We start from the raw sequence: 13,559 nt of genomic DNA, 5'->3' as shown, positions 1-13,559 counted from the left end.
TAGGAAATTACAACTATAGCAGGGACAAGAAAGAGTTGTCACCAATGATTAATATACTTTATGCTGCAACTATCCTTTAATTCCACAACTTACTGACCTCTTATAAGTCTATGGAACCATTTTATAGTTCACATTTTGTTCTCAAGTGTTGCAGATACACCTATTAACCCTGAGAAAGTGGAATTTTTTTTTGAAAGAATGGTTCATGATATCTCCAAAATTCTTCTTAATGTGTTTATCCATCCAGTGATGGATAGAAATTCATGAGTAAGTATGATAGAAAAAAGGTGAGAGGAACAGCTGTTCCTGTTTCTTTGTCATTTTATAAGAAAAAGGTGTTATTTCAAAGATGTCATTATTGTAAGTAAGTCCATCAGGATCCTCACTATCAGGACAGAGAAGATTCATGTCTTATTTTATCATGAGGTTTTTATCATCATTTCATCAATTCAACTCTCACCTTCAGATGTCTCCACATTTAGTATTTCTTCCTGCAGTAGTAGTTTAAACCCACAGGTAACTATTCTAACAAAAGTCCTTTATCTCTATTTTTAAATGTACATCGGGTTTGTTAACTATCACCTTTTCTTCCACCATCACCTCCCTTCCTGTCTCATTCCTCTTTCTCACTTCTTCAGATGCACATGTTTTTCTACCATATCAGTTTCTACTTTTAAACCATATCAAATCTCATGTTACAGTTGTGTCTGCACATAGTGTCAGCATGAATAAAACTGGGTACTCCTTCAGTCGGTGTGGAAACACCCTTTGTTTCGTTTCCATAGATTTAACCAGATAAATCCATTGGTCGCCCATTAATGACTCTGCTTGAAGAAAATAAAAGACATCACAAGGTAAATTAAGCACATGCTGTTACCTGTCATAAAGCTGACAGGACGTTCTGAAGGCACAACTGGATGATCTTGAGCTATTCTACACCCATGTTCAAATCTGCTAAAATTAAACTGAAGATACTTAAGGTATCATTTTTGTGAAGGTAATAAAAATAAATAAGACTACCAAAGGTGAGAAATAGTCCCATTATTTTAAGTAATAATGTTATATTTGTTATACTTTCCAGTATATCTCTAAAATATGACTATATGTACAAAATTTATTTCATGGCTTCCTCATGCCACACAGAGCACTGGATACTGTCTCGACTTGTTCCCAATGCTTGAGATCAAGAGTATATTCCTGCCACCTTTCTTTTTTTCTTAATATCTTGTTGAGCGTTACAGAAACACCTCCAGTTAAATACAGATCAGAGGCAACAACAACAAAATAAGTGACAAGGGGAACTCTTATTCGTTCCGTTTAAATTTTTCTATCATTGTTGCTCTTTGGAGACTCGTGTTTATATTTGTTTATTGGAATAACTAATGTTTACTGGAAAGAGCGCTCAGTGCTCCAATCCTAAACACTAATTAATTCAGGAGAAAGACAGAATGAAGCTACAGCATCACAAAACCACTCACTAAATGTTATACCCTAAGGTCATAACTGCCTTTCTTTGCAGAGAATATAATAGCTCTGTAATTCTCTTCAAAAAAGAGCAGGACAACCACAAACAGGGGAGTTAAGTCATCTTGAGGCAACTGCCATCAGCTAACAAATTCAGTCACATAGCCTCTGCAATTACTAGAGCATTCACTGCAACAAATTTGTTGTTGCTCTCCTCATAGAGAGTGGACAAACTACATCCTGTTATTGTTAAATGTATGATTGTCACTTTTCTCCCTTCTATTGCTTGCCCGCTTGCTGCCTAATGCTGGCCACTCTGCTGCTGCTCTCCCCTGCACTTTTGCCTCAGACTATCAGAATGGCGTGCAACAGGATGCTGCTGGATCTTGGTGGTGACTATCCCCACTTTATGTAATTCTTGCTTCTTTCCTTATCGTTCCTATTGCCTGCTTTCCCTTCCCCATTACCCTAATTCATAATTGTCTCCATCCTCCCCTTCCCTATCTCCCTGATTGATTAGGATCTGTAATAAACTGGTCAGATCAACATTTGAACCGTTGTTTCTTAATCTCACATTGGGTATACATATATTAGAGAACTTCCTCTCCCTAGTATAAACTGGAGCGAGACAGGTAGCAAGCAAACAACACACTGATGTTGATGCCTCCCATCCCCCAAGAACTCAACACTGACTGAAACCTCCCTGACTAAAAACAATATTTCCACTATATACATTCTGCATCTCGATAAAACCAATTTAAGAAAAGTTGCAACGAGAGCAGTCCCTACTCTTCTTCCAACCACATCCAGTACAGCCAATAACTGTACTATTTTTTCAGTGTTACTGGTAGAAAGGTGGTGGACAACGCCTCAAAAATATCTCGCAGCTTGCCTTTCTTCCAGCTCCAAACAGAGATAAAACCAAGGAGATAAGTCATTAAAAGCAGATTAACTTCCTCAGCCTAATGAAGAACAAAGCGTTTGCTCTCAATTTCCAATGATAATAATTTCAAAAGCCTTTGATTTCAGAATAAGTGTTCAACTGAGGTTGTAAATTGCAAGCTCATCAGAATCTGTACTCAAATTCCTAGCATACTTTTATGTATTTGTGAAATAAAGTTAGTTTAACTAAAGAGAAATGCATCCATTTAAAAATATATATATATTTCAGCTTGTTTGAGACTTTGTACATACTAGTTTGTACATACCAGTTTGAGTTCAAAATTGATACATGATGTAAAATAAAAAACACAGCTGAGGGAATAGTGAGCAATGTATGAGTGGCAGTGAATTAAAGATTCTTCAGTAGACACTTCTCATAGCACGTGCCAGAAAAACAAAAAAAAACCAAAACAGTCAAGGTGAAGAGTTTTTCTAGCAGACAAAGACTTATGTCAAGATGCACGCATTCTTGTAAATGCCTGGAAATCAGAATTGCTGCTTAAATGCCTGGGTATGTCACTAGAATTGTATAGGATGACTGCAGAAATGCCAAGATCCTTCAAAACTTCTGTAGATTTTCACTTCTGCATTGTCCAAAGGAATTTACTCCCACCCTCAATATGAAAAGAAAAAAAGCAGTTTACATCAAGTAAAAGCAACTTTACCATGTTCTATTTCAAAGATCTCAAGAGTAGATTCAATATTCAAAATAAATAAGCAAACATAATTAAATTTAATACCAAAGTAGCCCTAGTCTTTCTCATGAAGTCAAGGTTGTTATCTGCTTGAATTGGATTTTGGTTTCCTTCATCCCACTGGCAATACTGAAAAGCATGGTACTACTCCTTGTCAAATTTGCCTGTCTGTCCTTAGGTTAGGATTTAAGATTTGGACCAGTCAAAGATTTGGTTCCATCTTTGGGAAAGCCCCAGAAATGTCAAACACACCCCACTTTTTTTCCCCCATTTTCCAGGACATGACTCTAATACATCAAATACCGTTACTGAGTTTAACCACTTTTATGTGAAAGTTATGCAGAACAGAAGAGCTATGTGGAACAAAGTGTCCCAAAAGTATAGCACATTGAACAGTCTGCAATCCTTTCACTAGTTATTTGAACATGATTAGCATCCTTTTCATCTTACTTCTGTTTTAAAATATCACAATCTGCATGTGTACTGATAGGAGGGCCTTTGCATTTAGATAATTATTACAGTCTCAAAGGCAAGAAATCTAATGAATAACTCAAAATAAGTGTTCTTTAATCAAATGGTACCTCCCAAGCACATTGGTATTAGTAGTCACCAGGGATAAGCCTGCTGAGAAAATCTGGCAAATCAAAGATGCTGGAAGGCAATGTACAACAACTCTTAGGTATCATTATTTTGTTATGTGGGATATATGCCACGTTATTTCCTTCTTGTATGGTTCTTCATAACATTGCTGCCTTTAAAATGACAGAGGAATAGATTGAAGCGTGCTAAATACAAATAGCAAGACAGTTGACTCTATCAGTCAGCTGCACATTCACATAGTTTCAGTATAGATAGCACAATCTGTACAAATTACAGTTGAAGAAAGCTCTCGGTTTCAACTGGTGTTCTCAGAGCTGCTTGAAATAGTATAAAACCTTAAAAAAAACAAACCAAAAACAAACAAACAAACAAAAAACAGGTGCCTAATTACTGACAGTAAAATTTTGCCTAAAATTAGTTCGCCTGAATCTAGCAATAATTCTGAAGGATCCAGCTAGTCTAACACATTACTCAGCAATCATCAGAACTTATTATATCCTTATTTAGATTTGATAAAAAAAAACACTGCTGATGCACTTTTTGCCATATTTGTGTTGAGCAGATGAGCACAGCTTAATCTCAATTTGACTCCCAACAGGCTTTCTTCCTTTAAGTCCTTTAGACAGAACTGAAAACCACTGTCAGAATGACACTGAAACGTCCAGCTTCTCCTCAATGCAGTGACTGCCCAGCTCTGCTCACAGTAAATTTACAACCTAGTAACACCCTTGGAAACTTTTTTCTTTTTTTGGACTGAGCCATGTCCTTCTAAACATGACCTGGCAGCATAAGAACTATTTTTAGACCTATTTCATCCCAGACATCAAACAAAACAGAAAAAGCCCTTATAAAGGCAGAAGCAAGCAAACTGTAGCAGACAGTCTGGCCTTGCGCACTGGAATACTATACTTATTTAATACATTAAATAAGTTGGATAGGAGGAAAATCTACTGTAGGAAACAAAAATATCCCTTTTTAGGGAGATTTGTTTTTCTCCCAAAGGACCATGCAGAAGTTGCTGACAGCTTTGATGTACAAAGCTTCTGCAGAAGTTCTCTGCTGTCCTCACTCAATGCTATCAGCTCACAACATGCCAGTCAGAGAACTAAGGCCAGTGATGCTGAAGAAAAAACAGAGGGGAAGGACCTCCTGTTAAATTAATAAAATAACCCCATTCATTAATCAAAGCTTCTCTTCAACCAGATTCAAAAGGATTTGGCACACATATGAAATTCCAGCACCGTGCATTCCTGAGTAGAACACTACCAAATCATTAATCAGCGTCTTAATTTTCTTTTTTGGCATCATTAAATTAAAGTTGCTATCACCAGATTTAAAAGACTTATTGGGTATGTTGTCCTAAGCTGAAATTTATCCTTAATATTCCCTCTCTGCCCTTCTGCTTACTGTCATTAAAATGACACTTTCAGAGATAAATGAACCTGCTTTGAAGTCCCTTCCTACATAAGCAGAGAAATGTCATTACTTAAGTACAGATTTATCATTACTGAGGAATTCAAATATAGGATTAACCTTAAAGAACATTTCCATTATTATGCAGTAATATTTTTAACACTTCTGTGATGGCTTTACTGAAAAAAACTTTTGAGACTCTTTATCGAGGCTAAAAAAGTTATCAACAAATATGCTCAACATCTGAATCTGCCAAAATAATTATTGCAATGGATCAGGCCTTAAGTAATTAAGCCTCACAGAAATGCTTTAAGGATTAAAAAGCTAGCGAGATAATTCTTTACTATCTATTACTGCCTGTGGCAAGCTCTGAAAAGGCCTGTCAGCACATCAACAGCATCTTCTGCTGAGACCATCTATCACAGCTTAATAATAAGAACCTTCAGGTGGATACAAGAAGTTTGTATCATGGTAAGGTGGATTTTTCCAATGCTGATGACACTTCTTCCTTTCTTGTACGTCAGCTCTATCAAGTCTCTACATTCTAATTGCAAGCTGGACATGATAACATGAAATACTGCAAAGTTCCAGCCATCTTCTCAGGTTTTTATTTCAGATGACCTATACATTGTACTTTTTTCAAGTGAGTTAACTAGCACCTAATGCCTTCCACAGGAACATGAGTAAAGCAACAGCTTTTGCATTGGAACAAAACAGTGTATTCCTTCTCCAAGCACAATTTGCTCTTTAGTTGTGATTTCTGCATTTAAAATTCTTGGCTAATGTTTCACTGCCAGCTTTCCTTCAGCGGAGCCTCTGGTGCTGAGGAACAGGTGCTGCCAACTGGAAGCTCATTCTCAAAGGAGACGATCGCACGGGATGCAGCTGGATGTGCAAGAGCTGAACATGGCATGTGGCATGACAGCTCCTCTGAATGAGAACTCACAGCGCTCTGGTAACGCTGGCATACAGCAGAGCTCCAACTTTGTCAAGCCACAGAATAAACCGACTGTTTGACAGACATTAGTATGTGGTAGGGGCAGCAGCTTCCCAATCAGTGCTGTCAAAGCTAAATTGAAACTCTGAGCTCAGCTGCCAAAACAGAAAATGTGTTAGAAACCAGAGATGGATTAAATCTTTCCTTACTGAAAATAATATCCAAAATAACACAAATCAAATATAAGAGCTTTTAAGCATCTGTGATGAGAAAGTTGAAATATTAGATACTACGGTCTTCCAGCTGTTCTTGGGGGAAGAAACACTGTAGAATAAACACCCCAACCCACCCCCCACCCCACCCCCTCCAGCACTCAGAAGGAAATCCAAGCTATTTGCTAGCTGCACACAAAGCTGCATTTATTTAAGTGACTGAAATAGCATTCCACAGACTTCCCAGCAACTTCCTTCATGGCACATACGCTTGTTCGATTTTGCAGATAACAGCCTGCATTTTATTTATCAGTTCCTCACTGATTAAAAATAACTCTTCAGATGTTCCATCAAGCAGAACCAGTAAGGGGCAGGGGAAGAAAACATGCAAAAAAGAACAGAGAGGAAAGAAAATTAAGAGAGGTGAGAAAAATCCAAGTACAAGAATAAAAGCAGGAAGGGAAGAAGTGGTTTTTACTCAATGTGAGGTTGCTACAGAAGAAAAAATTCTTCTTCTTAATCCTCTGCTATATCTGTTTAGTAATCTTTCAAGCCTGTGTGAAGCAGGGTAGTCATTACAAAAAATAAAAAATAAAAAGTTAGCTTCAAAAGCAAGGCAAACTCCATTCCTCTTATTCCACAAAGATCTATCACTATGCTATTCATCCTATCTCAATGGAGGCTGGAAACACTGTAGAAACCTACTGCTGTGTCTACGGCCTTGCTGTAATTAGTATAGTCAGTGGAAATAGCCATGCATAGAGGACTGGTTTCTCACACATACAGTTCATTTCCTACAGCATCCGTAGCCCTGAACAAGCTCTAGCACCTCTACATAACTGACAGGAACACGATTACATACATTGCAAAGGTCAGAAGTTTAAGATTCTACCTCAGAAACAAGCATCAACTAGACAAAGCACAAAAGCACAAAGCTCCTGTCACACTGCCATCAAGCCCAGTTCTCCAACATAAGCTCTTGTTCCATTCACACCCTTCAGCTGTATAATCTCTGGATCAGATACTAATTTCCAGAGCACCTGTTTTGGTACAAACTCTATTTTATCCACTACTGCTCTGCACTCTGGGAAAATTTATGACTAGTTCTGGCATCTCAGCCTGCCTCCTTTGCAAGCACTGCAACAGAATTCATTTAGCCCTCTACTTTCTTCTGTCAGTAATTTACTGCTGCTATCAGAGACCTGGCTGTCTTTTTCACATTGACCTTTTGTTGCTTGTGGATTTCTTACTATTTACCATAACATTTTCTGCAAATACCCCTTTGTCTTTCACCTCTGCTTTCTTGTACAGTCTTGCTAACTGTCACTGTGGTAAACTTACCTGAATAACGAAAATACATTAATCAGATCAATGAGATCCAATCTTTGGTTAGATATGGGGCATTGCTGAGACTGAGAAGCAGGGTAAACAGATGTGGTATTATTCCTAGATTTAGAAATGTCATAAGATGGGAATTGAAAAAGGAGAAACATTTCCAAGTACTGGCCAGGGAAGGTACTTAAATCGGTTCTTAAATACTCTTTAAATAATATAGTCTATTGGTTGCTCAGTATTATTTATAATTCCCTGACTGGATCCCCCACTTCTCAGGAAGAACAACATGAGAAATAAGAAATAAATAGTTTTCTTCTAGCAAAAAAAAAAAAAAAAAAAAAGTACTTAGATATATGGCTTCCAATTGTTCCCTGTTCCACAGTACAAGCAATTCCATGTCCTATTCCATGTTGGTATCCGCTCTCATTTCATTATAACATTTCATTAACCTTATCAGAAAACCTTCCAGCTTGATACACGGGACGTACATGAGGGAGCCCAAGAACCCTTCAAAAAGTTCACAGTAAAGCGGCTGAGTAGAAATCCAAGCAGCTGTCCCTGTCCACAAAGACATCCTACAGAAGGAAATGTAACTGTGTGGGGTCTCTCGGTTTGTATGCCTCCCCCTTAATTAGAGCTTCTGAGAGAAGCCAGCTTCGTGCTCCTCACCCATTCTTCCATGCCCATCACTAAGCTCAAGACAGCACTGCCAGCCTAAAAACCTTCACACAGAGAAGGTGAAGATGAGGGTCACTATCACAAGGTAGGTGTAAATCTGGCCATGCCAGCCAGCTGTGCTAAATAAAGGATTTCACTGTTCAAGAGAATACGTCTTGCCATGTTTTTATATTAGGTTTCCACGTCTTCAGAAAATGCAAAGATGAGATTGAAATAAATTCAGCATGTCTTGACACAGCTATTTTTTTTAAAATCTAGACCATCCATCAAGCCTTTAATATTTTGATTTATTTACATGACAACAAGCCATACAATTAGAAATTAGCCTTGAAAACTGTCTGATTTCAAGTGGAGGACAGAAGCTACCTGTATAATTGCTGGGGAGAAGGACTAGGTACTAATCATACCATTTACTTGATTTAGATTTGTACTACTCTACCAAAAAAAATTGAAATGTGGAATAGGGAGGAAGAGATCTCACTTTCAGACATCTGAGCTCCTTCTGTGTAAGCTGTTACACTGCAACTGTGACTAATTAGCAGGGGAGAAATGCAGAGTGCTCCAACAGAAGGGAGCGGAGTTTCTTTAATGTATGTATACCCAACGTGAGACTAAGAAACAACAGTTCAAATGTAGGCCTGACCAGTTTATTACAAATCTCAATCAATCTGGAAGGTAGGAAGGGCGGTGACTATTATGAATTAGGGTGATGGGGAAAGGAAAGCAGGCAATAGGAAAGAAGCCTATAGAGGTAACTGGACTATGGATACTGCAGCCAATCTGTCAACATCAAGCAATGAGACAACCACCTCAGAAAATTTTTTATTTATTGGGCAAAAGCTACTTTCCTAAAGCTTTCCTAAAAGCTTTTCCTAAAAAGCTACTACTCCTAAACTGGGGTTAGTTTGATGTGTGGTATGAATGTTTGGGACTGTGGGTATAAAAGGTGATGTGGATTAATTTGTTTTTCAGTTTTTGCATGTTTGTTGGTATATATTCTGTATATTAATAAAGCAACCAACCAAATGCTTGTTGTTCAAACTAATAACAAAGAGGGATATGTGGGACAAAGAAAGACATTATGAACAACAGACCTCACAAATGAGTAAACAAGCTCAGCAGCTACTTGTGCCAGACATAAATGCACACGAGGCACCTGGCGAGTATATGTGACCAAGGGGTTTTTAAGAGGGGATAAAAGGTTGCTAGCATCTACAATGAATGTCTTAGTTCTGCACCACCAATGGAGTCCACTCCTCACTTGCCAAATCATATCATCATTCTTTCTTCACACTAAGTTTGATTTGTGAGTCCATGTAAAGGTAATCTTCTTAATTAGCTCATCAGGTATCTAGAAAACTTTCACTACTGACTGGCCACACAAGTAATTTACAACTAAACTGTCAACATGAAGAAAATCAAGCAATCAAGGGCTACTCTTTTCATCAGACCATCTTGTAGATCAAGAAAAGACCTTGGAAGAATATTTCAACACCCATTGACATTTACTTCTGCAACCACAATGCAAAAAGATCAGAGCTCTGTCAATGAATCTTTAAGATTAAAAAGCTGTATCTGTCATATCCTTCAGATAAGGATGCTCTGCTCTGTGCATTTTTCGGATGCACAGTTCTCCTCAGTTCACTCTTGCTTCTGAGCTAGGTAGCAAAACCATTCCCATGGAGGAGGGTAGCTCTCTCCCATCTAGCACTTGCTTTCAAGATTGATCAAACTATTTATCTGCCTGCAAGCAGTTTTGGTTGTTTTCTGAAATGACTCTGAAAGACTTCAACAGAAAATTTAAAAAAAATTAATAGACCACAAAGCCATTCCATATAAATTACATAGAAAATGAGTAAATCAGCCAATCCATTTTGTAAACACAATACAAAACACTCAGGACTACATCACAGGAGCTCCTCCTAAAGACTATAACGTAAACTATAAAAAGGTAAGGCTCAATTGCAGGATCACTTAACATTTTCAAACAGAGTTTTAACTATTTCCCCAAAAGATTCTTAAAGAATATTGCAGCTGGAAACAGACCTATAGAGGCCATCTATTCCAACTCATTGACTCTGTGTAAGTCTCAGCAGATGGAGATCTATTTGCCATGCATATTTAAATACAGCCTGTTCAAATCTAAAGGGGTCATTACCAGACTTAATTGAACAGTAATTAAAGTTTTCCTTCAGCATTTATTTTCTTGAAATCTTTTCGAAGCTACAAAGAGTGTTAACTTTCAAGGAAATCTTTGAAATAGTCCACAAAGTTGGAGAAAATTATTAGCTTGAATTAAGAGAGCAGGTGCCCCAATAGTAAAAGCAGTAATTTCAGATGAAAGTTTGATTCCTGCCCTGTCTGCAGACTGACTCTCAAGAAATCAATTTCAATCTCCTGGGCACAGATACCTGGTTTTGTCCTCTCATTACCCTTTGAGGGAACAGAGACAGGTTTAGGATACAAATTCTTAAGGAGAAAAAACATCTCAATATTTTGTACAACGAACTGCGATCTAAAAGCATCTAAATACTAGTATTCCCTGTATTCTCATCAAGTACACACAGCTGGTATATTTGATTGGGTGCTAATTTATCTTCCTCACTGAATAATTCATTTAGCAGTAGCCCCTAGATATACCCAAGGACATAAAACTACAGGTATACTCACACCTGGAAACCAAGAGTTTTTCACCTCCTTTTGTAAGGAGCAAGAATCATTCACTCTAATTACAGGACTTTAAGACTGAGAGATCTGTAAGGAAGGGAATGGTAACATAAAAAATTTTTCAGTGTATACCAGAGATACAATATTCTCTTAACTTGGTTGTGTAAGATCTGCCCTTTCAAACATGTTCAGATTTGGGTATTATTAAGTGCTATAAAACTACTGTCACATTAATAGTCACTAAAACTATTCAGCTTAATTGCTGGTGACAATAAAAATACTATTTACAGCAATTTAGAGTCTACTGTGTATTCATAGTCCACTTCCTTTCTCTTGACTGTCACAGCATACTATAGTAATCATTCGACCTAAGGTCAGGAGTTGTCTGATAACTTCTCCTAGTTAATTAATTTTGCTGAACTGTTTTTGCATTCCACCAATTTTCTTTGTTCATCTTTCAGCTCTGGTTTGAAGTATGATTACTTTCTTTTTCTTGGACAGTAGCACAAGTAAAACTAATTTATCCCTTTTTTTCTGAACAGGTGTCTTAGTATCTGTAAGCAGAAAATCTCATTCAATACATCTTACAATCAGTTCTGTCATACAATATAAAATCCAAGAGCCAGGGCTCAAGAAGATACACTAGAACTATCCCAACTTCATTCACAAAAACCAGCACATTAAGAAAAGCTAAAAAAAACTGCAGTAAATATTAAATAACTTGAAGTAAATAAAATTTCACTCTTAATTTCGTAGTTATAGTTATGCATATAGGAGGACGAAATTTGATATTCAGCAAAAGCAGCTTTTGGCATGATGCTACAACTGAACACAGAATTAAAAAAAAAAAAAAAAATTACATAGATACCTACAACGTACAATATAGAATCACAAAGACCTTAGAGTTGGAAGGGACCTCTGAAGGCCATCTATTCCAACTCCCCTGAAATGAACAGGGACACCACATCTAGATCAGGTTGTCCAGGGACTGATCCAGCCTCTCCTTGAAAGTCTCCAGGACCTGAGCATCAACCACATCTCTGGGCTACCTGCTCCTGTGCCTCACCATCCTCACTGTAAGAGACTTTTTCCTTATATCTCACCTAAATCTACTTTCTTTGAGCTTGAAACCATCATCCCTTGATCTATAATCACAGATCCTGCTAAAGGGTCTATTCTCTCCTATTCTCTCCTATTCTGTAATTCCCCTTTAGATACTGACAGGCTGATACCAAAGAAATCATAGAATGACTTGGGTTGGAAGGGACCTCAAGGATTATCAAATTCCAATCCACATGCCAAAGGCAGCGTTGCTTACTGATAGATCAAGTACTAGATCAGATGGCCCAGGTCCCCATCCAAACTGGCCTTAAACACCTCCAGGGATGGAGGCATCCACAACCTCCCTGGGCAGCCTGTGTCAGCACTTCACCACAGTAAAAATTTTCTCAGTAAAAATCTTTCTCCTGACATAAAACCTAAATCTCTCCTCCTTTAGTTTAAAACCATTACCCTTTATCCTATCCTACCCTTTATCTACCCTTCTAAAAAGTTGATTTTCCTAATGTTTATTAACTCCCTTTAAGTGTCAGGTCACCTCATTAGCTGCTCATAGGCAGCTGAAAACATCTGTTAACTCAGTTTTCATTTGGGAGCAAAACATGCCTGACTGAACAGAACCCAAAGGGACCCTACAGTTGTGAAATGAATCTCTTGACGGTGGGAGAGTTTCAAGTTTTATCCCATTTATTTCAGAACTGGACACAGATACAGATTTCCTCCCAAGCCCATGGGCAGTGTGGAAACATCATTTTGGTGAAGGTGGCACAGCCCACAGACAGCTGCATCACTACAGCAGAGAGGGCAAATAATTCAAAGCAGCTCCATTGCTACAGACAAGATTTAGCCATTAAAGGCTGGGGTGCAGTTATATTCTGCATTCTTTTAAAAGTGGATCAGTCATTTCCAACTAAAGAATTACTAACTTACAGCATTTATGCTCTTAGGAATTTGAGGAGTCCAATTTTAACTAGGAAAAAGAAAAAAGGAGCTAAGAGGAATAACAAATACTTTCTTAGCGCAGTACTTGAACTGACAAAGAAGGTTCCTTCAGTCCAGCAGTACAGTTTATAAATACCCTTAAACTCCACAGTTTTACCCGACAGTGCACAGTATACATCCTTAAATGTATATACAGTAGATCATGATCTGTAGCTACAAGGAGCTCCCATTACATATGCTGATTTTTTATTATTATTCACGAAGTACTTGAGAATTCAGCAAGTTAAATGCACCATAGGAATTTGAAATGTTTTATTATCCACAATAGTACATCCCATACAACAAAAAAGAATCAATGCTGCAGAGAGACATTTGACTTCCAACAGCTTCAAAGGCTCATTGAAAGTGAGCAATAAAGACGTTTTAAAATATAAGCCTAAGCAAGTTTGGGTGAATACTATTTGAATCAAAGGAGAACATACTTGGAGAGTTCTTCATGCATTTGAAGGCGAGTATTCTACTACAAAACAAAATGTTTTCTGTTCGTATAAAGGCCCTTGGAACAGAAATCAAAGAACCCAAGCAAATAAGTGAACATACCAACATGCATTAAGC

The sequence above is a fragment of the Tympanuchus pallidicinctus genome, unplaced genomic scaffold, assembly GCF_026119805.1.
Source record: "Tympanuchus pallidicinctus isolate F22 unplaced genomic scaffold, pur_lepc_1.0 scaffold3, whole genome shotgun sequence".
Lineage (NCBI taxonomy): Eukaryota > Metazoa > Chordata > Aves > Galliformes > Phasianidae > Tympanuchus > Tympanuchus pallidicinctus.
The sequence above is the reverse complement of the archived record's forward strand: the minus strand, read 5'-3'. Positions refer to the sequence as shown.